Source organism: Tamandua tetradactyla, chromosome 17 (assembly GCF_023851605.1).
Source record: "Tamandua tetradactyla isolate mTamTet1 chromosome 17, mTamTet1.pri, whole genome shotgun sequence".
NCBI classification, from domain to species: domain Eukaryota; kingdom Metazoa; phylum Chordata; class Mammalia; order Pilosa; family Myrmecophagidae; genus Tamandua; species Tamandua tetradactyla.
Genome location: NC_135343.1, coordinates 82,414,748 through 82,426,825, shown reverse-complemented (window position 1 = coordinate 82,426,825; position 12,078 = coordinate 82,414,748). Strand labels below are relative to the sequence as shown.

General features: G+C 42.4%; 1 protein-coding gene and 1 long non-coding RNA gene across 5 annotated transcripts in view; one reads left to right on the top strand and one right to left on the bottom strand.

Annotated features, from left to right (window-relative positions):
* The window catches only part of VIT (vitrin), a 123,097-nt gene that overhangs the window by 23,828 nt on the left and 87,191 nt on the right, over positions 1-12,078 (bottom strand). The gene's annotated exons all lie outside the window — the stretch shown is intronic.
* LOC143661448 (uncharacterized) overlaps positions 1-12,078 on the top strand; it is a 101,492-nt gene that overhangs the window by 72,293 nt on the left and 17,121 nt on the right. For all 3 annotated transcript variants that reach the window (XR_013164603.1, XR_013164605.1, XR_013164602.1), the window contains one exon: positions 3,857-3,963. This is a non-coding gene — a long non-coding RNA (uncharacterized LOC143661448). The remainder of the gene's footprint in view (positions 1-3,856; positions 3,964-12,078) is intronic.

Sequence of the window (12,078 nt, the reverse complement as noted above, 5' to 3'; positions counted from 1 at the left end):
TCAGACACAGGAGAGCAGGGTCTTATTAACAAACGTCACTTTCAGATGGGCAATTTTTGTAACTAGCAATGCTAATTCCATGCGTTCACCAAATAAGGCAGAAAATGAATCTGCGTGCCTCTTCCTGTCTGAAGAAATGAGTGAGTGCAGTCTGCTGATTTGAGAGTGACCCTGGCACCAGGTGGCCAGCCAGCTCACTGATGTGCCTCTGCAGATGGAGCCCAGGAAGTGCTGAGCAGGTGGACTGACTTGGCAACAGAGCTTCCCAAACTCTACCGTGCTTCCGGTCACCTGGGGGAGCTTGATAGGAATGTAGATTCTGGTTCTGTAGCGCTGAGTGAGGTCCGAGGAACTGCCTTTCTAACTGTGCCTCACTCTTTGTGTAGCAACATTTTGGAAGATGCTTAAGTATCAAGAAAGTCAGCAGGGGGCTTGCCACTAAAAAGAGGAAGGGAGGAGAATGAATAAATCTAGAGAAGGACAGCCAGCTGAGGAAGGTTGGCTATGGGGTCTGCAGCCCTCTGGCCTGGTCACCGTGGGGGGTGGGAGAGGGACATGGGATTCACCCAAGGACAGTACAACCCGTGAGACTGCCTCTGCTCTCTGGTTGTACTTTGGTTGCACATTAGAATCACCCAGGGAACTTTAAAACGAATGATGCCTCTGTCACACACACACACAAATTCTGATCTAATTGAACTGAGGCTTGGTGCAGCCAGAGGGAATTTGAAAAGCTCCCCAGGTGGTTCTAGTGAGCAGGGGTGGCAGTACACTTGGTGAGGGAAAGACTGACCTCAGGGGTCTGCTGTAAACCCAGGGAATGGGAATGTGAGTGCAAGGGGAACCTGCAAATTAAAGCAGTGGAAGCTAAATGCCATTGTTCTATCTAACCTCTGGGAGAATTTCAGGGTAGGGAACTGCACAAATTGTATTCACAGCTCCTTGGACCCTGAGGCTCAGTGTCTCCAAGGAGTGCAGGCCCCAAGAGACTCCCTTATCCCCAGTGGCTCTGCAGGGTCTTTGCAAGTGCCAATGGGCCCTGGAGAATCAGAAGAGCAGAAGACAGAGTAGCTGTTGTGGGATCCCATTAGCTCCCATAAGGGCAGCAGAGACCAAGGCAGTGAACACAGGGAAGGGCCAGGGGGCCATATTTCAGGCAGGTGCTCCTCTGTACCTGGCCAGCCAAGCCGGCCTTGCCCCTCTCTGGGATTCTCAACCTTGACTACACAGTAGAATGGCAGATTAAAATGCAGATATCTGGGGCTCACTCTCTGGCTGGCTGGGGCCCAGGCATCAGTGTTTTTCTAATAGCCAAGGGCCTAGGTAATCCCTTCCTACATGGAAGTCCTACGGAGGGGCCATTCCCATCTCCTGGGCCCTGTCCCGGGTCAGCCCCTCTCGTGTCTTCCTGTACCTGGCCCACCTGTCCTTTGTCTGTTCAACCACAGAATGATCCTCTGTGCCAACTGTATTTTTCCCGAGGCTATGATGCACTTCCTATGATGTACATTTCCTATGTGATAATAGCAAATGACCATAAATGTAGTGGCTGAAAATGATACAAATTTATTATCCTACAATTCTGGAGGTCAGAAGCCTGACTTGTCACTCACTGGGCTAAAGCCAAATCGTGGCTTCCAGCCTCTAAAGGCCACCCCCATTCCCTGACTCATGGGTCCCTGCCTCCATCGTCAAAGCGTCCCTCTTCTGCCATCACATCTTTCTTGGGTCACAGCCAGGAAAGGTTCTTCCGTTTTAAGAACTCATGTGATGGAGGGAAGTACCTGAAACTGTGGGGAGCTGCGTTCCAGCAGCCTTGATTCCTGAAGGTGACTGTATAATGATAGAACTTTTACCGTGTGACTGTGTGACTGTGAAAACCTTGTGTCTGATGCTCCCTTTCTCTATGATATGGACAGATGAGTAAAAAAGATGACCAATAAATAAATAAATAATAGTGAGGCTAAGGGGATAAAATAAACTGGGTAGATAGAAATAGTAGTGGTCAGTGAGAGGTAAAGGTAAGGGGTATGTTATGTGGGAGTTTTTCTTTTTTCTTTTTATTTCTTTTACTGGAGTGATGCAAATGTTCTAAAAAATGGTCATGGTGATGAATACACAACCATGTGATGATATTGTGAGCCACTGATTTCCACCATGTATGGCCTGTATGCATGTGAAGCTTTCTCAATAAAAATATTATAATAAAAAAAAAAGAACTTGTGATACTTTGCACAGCTCGAGTGATGGTGACCTTCCCTGTTCTCCTGACCTAGCAATAAGATTGAATCCACCCGGATAATCCAGGATTATCTGCCATCTCAAGGTCCTTCTCCTTCGGTCCCTCTGGCCATGTGAAGTTACCTCCCTGTGTTCCAGGGGTCAGGACGAGGGCCGCTGTGGGGGCCATTTTTCTGCCCACAGCCCAGACCCGAGCCCTGGCCTCCTTCTTTGCTCGGGTCACCCGTACTCAGGGAGACTCTGTGCCGCCATCCTGCTTTCTCGGGCAGGTGGGGAAACTGGGCTGAGTGTGTGGCTCAGAGCCGAGGGTGAGGAGGCTGAGAAGTCAGCAAAAGAAGGGGCTGCGGTCTCGGTCTCGTTAGAGACGCCTCTAAAGCAGAGAGCGCCTGTCACACGGCCCCAGGCCGAACAACATCCATCTCAGTGTCGTGTGAAGAAAAGCCAGTGTGCTGCGGTTCTCAAAACCTTTTCCAATTTTGATATCCTGCGGCTCATTACCAAGTTCAAAAGAACATGAGCGATCATGTTCCATTTATATTGAAACTGGTGACCACAGCGAGATCCCACTGCAGGCGTGATGGGCATTTGGCACCTGTGAATCCAGGCTGTAGCTAAAATGCACTCTGGCCTGGTCATGCTGCTTGCTAGAGTTCACCTAAAGCTACTTCCTTTGGCTGCTCTTCCGCTGAGCTCCTTAGTGTTTCTATTGGCATGGTGTGCAATTATGAGCCAGTTGGCTGTATGATTTGAAACTTGAATGTATGTAAAAGACAAGGGTTTGGGCAGGCCATGGTGGCTCAGCAGGCAGAGTTCTCGCCTGCCATGCCGGAGACCCGGGTTCAATTTCCAGTGCCTGCCCATGCAAAAAAAAAAAAAAGAGACAAGGGCTGGATCTTTGGCCTTTTATTCAAGCACACAGTGGCAGTCTGGTAGAAAGCTTCAATTATCAGAAGCTTTCTTAGCAGATAAGCAAACTCCCCAACAGCCTATTTTAGCTGTGTGTTGTTGGCATTTTAGGGATTAACTCAAGATTAATATTTGCCCTCTCCCCCAGGGGTTATGCATTTAGCTGTGTGTTCTTGGGAAGGTCACTCAGATACTCTGATTCTGTACTAACCATGGCCTGTCTAACATGACTGTGTAGGAATGCTGACAGGTCTGTGGACTGTGAGCCTCTTTTGTACAGAGGTGAAGGAATGGGGGAGGGGGCAGTTACCACAGTGGTTGAGGCTATTCCTCTGGCCTGGGTCAGAAATAGGAAATCAGCCACTGCAAGGTGAAGTTATAGAGGAGCAGAAATGCAGAGCTTGACAGAGGATGCTGGTTTGTTGAGAGGAGAAAGGGTGGGGGGACAAGCAAGAGAAATCAAGGTAGAAAGATTACAAGGGGAAAAGGAGAAAGGAGATGGCCAATGGTTTGCCAGTCCTGTGTATGCTTTCCCTGCCATAAATCCCCCTTCCCCTGTGTGGCCTAGAAGGCCTTTCTGTTCCTTGCACCCAAAAGATCTTTGAGTAGGACACTTAGAGTCAGGAGGCGAATGAGCATTTCACTTTGTAAACTGGCCTGTTTTCATGTTTCTTATATTTCATTTCTCTTTTGTTTCCTCTTGATATAGGTCTTTTATATTCTAGCCTGTCTCAGCTCTCCTAAGAAAAACCAAGGGAAGGGATCCTCTTGGAGGGCAGCGTGCAGTGTGGACCAGTGTCAGTGCTCCTTGTTGAGGTAAGAACCTGAAAAGAGGAAGGAATTCTGAGCCACAGAGGCCTTGGACTTTGGCTAGGCCAGCATTCCCCAACCTAAGCTCATTCTTGATGGAGTGGTCATTTCTTTGCAGGGTCATTTCCTCACTATTGGATGATGAGGTAGAAACAGGAATTCTCCAAGGTCTCAGTGCTCTGATTCTGAGTGGAAGTAAAGAAGGCATTAGAATCTGGCAGGAACCCAAAAGGCAGCTTTAGGAATCAGATCCCCCGTATGCCTTTCCTCCTCTTCCTTCTCTGGGAACACAGCCCCCCAGATTCCCTCCACCTCTGCATCCCTTCCTCTTCCCTGCCCCACTCCCTCCCTCCACCTACAGTAGAACCATTTCATAAAGGAAGGATTGAAGGGAGCCTCCCAAGACAGGAAGCCCCAGTGCCTGAAGTCAAAAGGAATTTCAGCGGGGTAGGCAGATCTGCCCTTCAGCCTCCTTACACTTTTCTTATGCCACCCTCCAATTTATTTTGTCCCCTCATTCCACTGATGGATATATGATGTCACTGCAAACCCTTATTTCATCATCGATCATCCCAGCCTGATTAGAACCTGGGGGTAAGAAAAGAGGGGCAGGTGGCTCAGCTGGTCTGCAGGCCCACCCTCCATGGAGAGGATGGCTTCTGAATATAGGCCCAGCCACTGAGTTAGAGAAGACCAGGGCTGGCAGAGCCCTGAACATCGTCTGAGCCAACCGCCCTACTATACAGATGGTGGCTCCTACATGGAAGGTTAAGTGACTCGCTTAAGGTCACACTGCAGAGCTGAGGCTAGAATTCTGATACCACCACCAGCTCATTGTGCTTTCCACACCACCCTGCTCTAGAGCAGGGCAAAGATGATTGGTTTGTTTATACAAAACCAAAAAAAGAAAAGCTGACATAACTTTCTTCCAAGTGCTCCAGATTAATAAAGACTCAGGATGAGAAAAAAGGAAGGGAAGGGCTTTTTGGAAAGTGAAATTGAGATGCATGGAGGCAAATTCTTTCCTGCAAACGGTGATCACAATAGGAGAATGGAAGGAGGAGGGCAGCTTTTTGAAGTTGTTTCTCCTTCCCTGCCATATTTATTCTCTAATCTTATCAGCATATAACACTATTCTCAAGCCAATTTCTTTTCCTTAGCATATTTCTCACCTGATTTTCACATTCTACTGTAAACCTTGGTATGCACAAGCCTTTAAAGCAACCATTTTTAAGCTCTGAACTCCCAAACAAAATTGACCAGGGATAGCTGGCACTAAAATGCTTAAATTCCATCTCTAAAGAAGCCTGCTAACTATTTGCTTCCTTTAAAAATATAACAGGAATGAAAATGAGTTGGTATTTTGAAAAACAAGAAAACAATGTCCAAAATATTTCCTTTCCTATTTCAAGGCAAGGTCCTCAAGACAGATAATTGACATTGAGAGTCGACATTTACAGCAATTGGCTATTTTGTTTAGATTTTTAAAGTAGAATTTATTTTTAGAGCAGTTTTAGGCTTACAGAGAAACTGCATAGAAGGTACAGAGTTTCCATGTATCACCTCCTCACACATACAAACACAAACACACACAGTTTCCCCCTATTGTAACATCTTACATTAGAGTGGTATGTTTGTTACAATTGATGAACCAATAGTGATACACTGTTATTAAACAAAGCCCTTGGTTTAAATTAGAATTCACTCGGTGTATCCAGTTCTGTGAGTTTTGACAAATGTATAATGCCATGTATCCACCCTTACAATACAGAATAGTTTTTACTGCTCAAAAAATGCCCTGTGCTCTACCTGTTTTTACCTTCCCACCTCCTTCCTGAACCGTTGGCGATCACTGTCTCTATAGCTTTGCCTTTTCCAGAATGTCATGTGGTTGGAATCATACAATATATTGAAAATATATTTCATAGTATATTGTATGAAAGAAAGATTGGCTTCTTTCACTTAGCAATATGCATTTAAGTTTCCTACCCATATTTTCATGGCTTGATAGCTCATTTCCTTTTTTTTCGGCATGGGCAGGGTCCAGGAATCAAGCCCAGGTCTCCAGCATGGCAGGTGAGAATTCTACCACTGAGCCACTGTTGCACCGCCCTAGTCATTTCTTTTTAACACCAAATAATATTTCACTGTCTGGATATACCACAGTTTGTTTATCCATTCACCTATGGAAGGATTACTTGGCTGCTTCCAATTTTTGGCAATTGTGACTAAAGCTATAAATATTCATGTGCAGCTTTTTGTGTAAACATAAGTTTTTCAGCTCAGTTGGGTGAATTCTTAGGAATGCAACTGCTGGATCGTATGGGAAGCCCGTGTTTAACTTTGTAAGAAACTGCCACACTGACTTCCAAAGTGGGTTTACATTTGCATTCCCACATGCAACCAATGTGAGTTCCTGTTACAGCACATCCTTGCCAGCATCTGGTGTTGTCTGTGTTTTGGATTTAAGACATTCTAATAAGTATGTAGTGGTATCTCACTGTTGTCCTCGTGTGCAATTTCCTAATGATATGTGGTGTTGAGTATCTTTTCACATGCCTATTGCTATCTGTATATCTTCTTTGGTTATACATCTGTTCAGATATTTTGCCCATGTGGTAATTGAATTATTTTCTTATAGTTGAGTTTTAAGAGTTCTTTATATATTTTGGATATAAGACCTTTATCAGATATGTATTTTGCAAATATTTTCTCGCAGTGTGTGATGTATCTTCTCATTCTCTTAACATGTCTTCGACAGAGCAGAAGTTTTAAATTTTACCCAACTTACCAATTTTTTTCTTTCATGGGTTGTACTTAGTGTGTTGTATCATTATTATTTTTTTGTATGCTGTATGGCAGGGTTGCATTTCATTATTTTCCATGTGAGTATCCCATTATTGCAGCGCCGTCTGTTGAATTTTTTGTTTGTTTGTTTGTTTGTTTGGGGGGGAAATGCATGGACCTGGAATCGAACTTGGGTCTCCCGCATGGCAGGAGAGAATTCTACCACTGAACTACACTTGCACCCCCAGTGTGTTGTATTTTAAAAGTTGTTGTCTACCAAAAACCACCAAGATTTTCTTCTCTGTTATCTTCTGGAAGTTTTATATATAAATTTCACCTTTTGCATTTAGGTCTATTGTCCTAAATTCACCTTTAGGTCCATTTTGAGTTAATTTTTACAAAAAAAAAAGTAAGGTCTATGTCTAGATTCATAGTTTTGCAAGGCAAGTCCTCTGAATTTATTCTTCAGTAGTGTGCTGACTATTCTGGATCTTTGACATTCCATATAAGTTTAGAATCACTTTTAGTGATATCCACAAAATAACTTGCTGAGATTTTAATAGTGGTTATGTTAAATCTAGAAATTAATTTTGAAAGAATTGACATCGTAATAATATTGAGTCTCAGGATGCACATGTGCAGGAGACCTGGGCTTGATTCCTGGTCCATGTGCCTCCCCAAAACAAAAAAAAAATTGAGTTTTCCTATACATGAACATGGAATATCTCTCATTTACCTAGTTCTCTTAAATTTTATTCCATTGGAGTTTTGTAGTTTTCCTTATGTAAACCTTATATAGATTTTGTTAAATTTATGTCTAAGTCTTAAATTTTTTGATGCTAATATAAATGGGGTTGTGTTTTTCATTTCAAATTCCAATTCAATTCATTGCTGATATAGAGGAAAGTGACTGACTTTTGACTATTAACCTTGTGTCTTACAGCCATGCTATAACTGCTTATTAGTTCCTGGAGTGCTTTGGTTGATTCTTTGGCATTTACTAGGTAGATAACCATATTACCTACAAACAAAGACAGTTTTATTTCTTTCTTCCCAATCTGTATACCTTTTATTTCCTTTTCTTGACTTACTGCATTCGTTAGAGCTACCAGAACAGTGTTGAATAGGAATGGTGAGGGGGCATTCTTGTCTCACTCCTGGTCCTGGGGAGAAGGCTTCTAGCTTCTCACCATTAAAATGAGGTTGGTTTTGTGGTTTTTGCTGTTGTTGTTTTGTTTTTTGAGGTTTTTTTTTGTAGCTTTGTTCTTTATCAAGCAACTATTCCTAGTTTGCTGAGAGCTAGATTGTGACTAGGTTGGATTTTTGTCAAATGTTTTTTCTGCATCTGTTAATATAATAATATGATTTTTCCTCTTCTTCTTTTTTTACATGGGCAGGTTCTGGGAATCAAACCCAGGTCTCTGGCATGACCGGCAAGAACTCTGCCAATGAGCCACCATTGCACTGCCCAGTTTTTCTTCTTTTGTCTGGTTGTATGATGATTACATTAGTTGATTTTCAAATACCGAAACACCTCCATACCTGGAATAAATCCAACTTGGTCATGATGTATAATTTTTTATACATTGTCAGATTGGCTTGGCTAATATTTTGTTGAGGATTTTCCCCTCTATGTTCATAAGAGCTACTGACCTATAATTTTCCTTTCTTGCAATGTCTTTGTCTAGTTTTGTTACTAGAGTAATGCTGGCCTCATAGAATAAGTTTTTTCTGCTTCTATTTTCTGGAAAAAATTGTAAAGAATTGTTATCATTTTTTATTTAAATGTTTTGGAGAATTCATCAGTGAGACTATCTAGGCCTGGAACTTTCTGTTTTAGAAGGTTATTACTTGTTGATTCAATTTCTTCAATAGATATAGGCCTATATTCTATTAAAGATTATTAGAAATAAATGATCTCCTTCTACGAGCTTTAGTAGATTGTATCTTTTAAGGAGTTTGTCCATTTCATCTAAGTCATCAAATTGTGTATAGAATTATTCAGAGTATTCCTTTTTTATCTTTTAAATGTCCACAATGGCAGTAGTGATGGTTCCTTTTTGGTGTATGTTGCACCTTTTATACTTGTCCCAAAGCTTTTGTATATTCTGTTCCATCTATTTCATTCTTTTTTCTCTTTGCATTCAGCTTTGGAAATTTCTGTTGACACATCTTCAAGCTCACTGATTCTTTCCTTGGCTGTGTCTGGTCCACTGATGAATTTAGCAAAGATATTCTTCATTTCTTTCACAAGAATTTTGATTTCTAACATTTTTATTTCTTTTTGTGTGCTGTCTGGCAGGGTCACATTTCATTCTTTTTCCATGTGAGCATCCAGTTATTGCGGCACCATTTGTTGAATTTTGTTTGTTCGTTTGTTTTCATTGATTCATTTTTGTTTGTTTTGTTTTGGGGAAGTGCAGGGGCCTGGAATTGAACCTGGGTCTCCCACATAGCAGGTGAGAATTCTACAACTGAACTGCCCTTGTACCCCCTAGCATTTCCTTTTCTTTCTTAGACTCTCCATATCTCTGCTTACATATCCTCCCATCTTTCCCTGCACATGGTCCACTTCTTTTCTTTAGAGCCCTTAGCATATTAATTGTAATTATTTAAACTCCCAGTCTGATCATTTCAGCATCTCTGCCATATCTGAGGCTGGATCTGATGCTTGCTCTGTCTCTTCACACTATGATTTTTGCATTTTCATTGAAAGCTACACATAGTGAACCAGGTAAAGAGGAACTGAAGTAAATAGGCCTTTAGTGTGAGGATTTATGTTTTTCTAGCTAGGAGTAAGGCTGTCTTTATTGCTTACTCTAAGCTATACAGAGGCTAAAATGTCCCCTGGTATCCTTGTTTTGTTCTCTCCTGTTATCTTTGGGTTTCCCTAGAGACTTCTTAAATAAGAGCTGAACCTTGTAGTTATTTCCCATATGATCCCCTATTATTATACATGAGCCCAACTGATATAAGGTATGGGAGCAGGGGAATTATTCTATAATCCTATGATTTGGTCTTAGTCTTTTAGTGAACCTGTGTCCCTAAGCTATAACGTCCATAAGTGAGACAAGAAGGTTAGAGGGAGGTGGATTTGGGTATTTCCTTTCCCTCAGGTTGGTTACCTCTGGTAAAACCCAAGTTAGTTAGGCTTTTGTAAAATAGTTTCTTTTGAGGGCAGTCTTTGTTAGGGAGAACAAACCATTCTGGGTGTAAACTAAAAATGCTTACTTTTCCCTTCTCCCTGCTGGAAACATAAGAGCATTTTTCACTCAGTTTTCACAGTGATAACCAGCCAGTCTTCTGGAGGTAAAATTCAAAAAAGTCTTGGGTCTCCTAAGACTGGGTCCCTTGGAGTTTTTATTCTGAAGCTCGTCCGTATTGTAATGTGACAGTTATGGTTTAAGTGTTTCTATCAGTTCTGGCTCCAGCAGGCACACTTCTGTTCCTTGGCTTTTCTTTCAGGTGAGCTATGATTCTCTGCATCTGCCTCTTTCTCCAGATTTTAGGACAGCAGCTTGCCCCATCATCTCAATTCTCTGATGGATATAAGAAGAGTTGTTGTTTTTCAGTTTTCCAGCTTTTTTCTCACTGTTAGGATGGGAGTGATGATTCCACACTTCACATGCTGGATCAAAAACCCTGGTTATTTTTATATAATCAGTTCTTTGACTAAGTTACAAGTGCAAGTTATCTAACTTTTTTTTTTACAGCAGTAGAAGATTGTATTAAATGTGTTATTAGGAATAATCATAAAAGTCAACATTATACGTTTTTATGAAAATAAAGCATTTTATGTTTATTTTTCTTGAAAACTCAAAAATAAATATTCAAGCAGGCTAGATGTAACAGCCGTGGTTATGGCACTGCTCCAAGGGGGCCTTGTGACACCTACGAAATCCCCTGGGTGCCGCCAGTGTGAAAGTTCTCACTTTTCAGTGATGGCTGCTTCCGTGCAAAGGGCATCAAGAACTGCATATTTACTGCCAGGGGTTCAACTGCAGATCTGTGGTGAGGGAAGGCAACACGATGTGTCTGGTGTTCCTTGGTGGAAAATGTTTTGAATGATGCCACAATTATCCAGCTTTCAATGGCTCTTATTTAGAAGTCTGCTTATATTATAAATGTACGCTTGCTTGTTCTTTTGATTATAATAACTGCACATCTGCTTTAGAGAGAAACTTATTCATATCTGAAATAAGATTGATTCATTATCCCAAATAAAAGAAAAGAAGGCTAAGACTGGATGCTGTGGTAGGACTAGTCATGTAGCCCAACAAAAGACATGTTCTGGACCCTTTGAAGATGTTATTATTAGTTAAGATGAGACCAAACTGAATCAGGGTGTGTCTTAATCCATATGACCAGGGACCTTAGGAAGGGAAGAAGTTTGGACATAGGCAGTAGAAACCAGAACAAGCCAGAAGTCAGAGAAACCCCAGGAGGAGACCAAGTGGCAGGAGCAGATGCAAGCCAAGGACCCTCCAAGGATGGCATCAAGCTGGCACCAGAATGCCACAGACTCTGAGAGAAAGCGTTGCCATGCTGATGCCTTGGTGTGGAACTTCTGGCTCTAAAGCCCTGAGCCAATACATCCTTGCCATTTAAACCAACTCATTGGGTGGCATTTATCATAGCAGCCCCAGCAAACTCTCAACATGCGCTCTCAATTTCTACCCCAAGTAAAATACTAAAACTAGTGTCGGGCATCCACCCACGCATTCTGATGCCTGCTGTGGGCCACCACCCTCCCCACCCAGGGTTACCACTGCCTGGAAATCTTTTTGAGAACCAGAGGCCTAAGCTTATAAGTTGAATGAAGATTCCTATCTTCTGGCAGAGGGAGCAGACTCTGTTTGAAAAGAAAGTACAACCCAAAGCACCACGTTCCCTGTGTGTCTTTTCTGTCGATGGTAGTATAGGGTGCAGCCCCTCAGATAAATGCTCTAACAGTCAGGGAGGAAAGGAAAGTCTGAGCTTCTCCATCCACAGATGAGGAAACGGATCCTCAGGAAGGCGAATGTCTCGTCCGCGACCACACAGCTTGTTCACAGCACAGCTAGGTCTGGAACTCAGCTCTCCTGATTCCTAGCAAATAAGTACTCTCTACCAACCATGAGTGCACATGCCACTTACTTGACAAGTGTTTCTTAACCTGTCCTTTTCTTCTGAAAGTCTCAAATTTCTTTATTTTCAAAGACAGAAAGAGTTTATTCCTAGAGATATAATAGAGGAGCAGATGGCCTAGCAGCCCCAAATCTGTCTCCCCAAACTCCAGTGATTCTGATAGTTTTATTAGAGAAAAAGATGAGCAGGATTTAGGATAATGAGCAC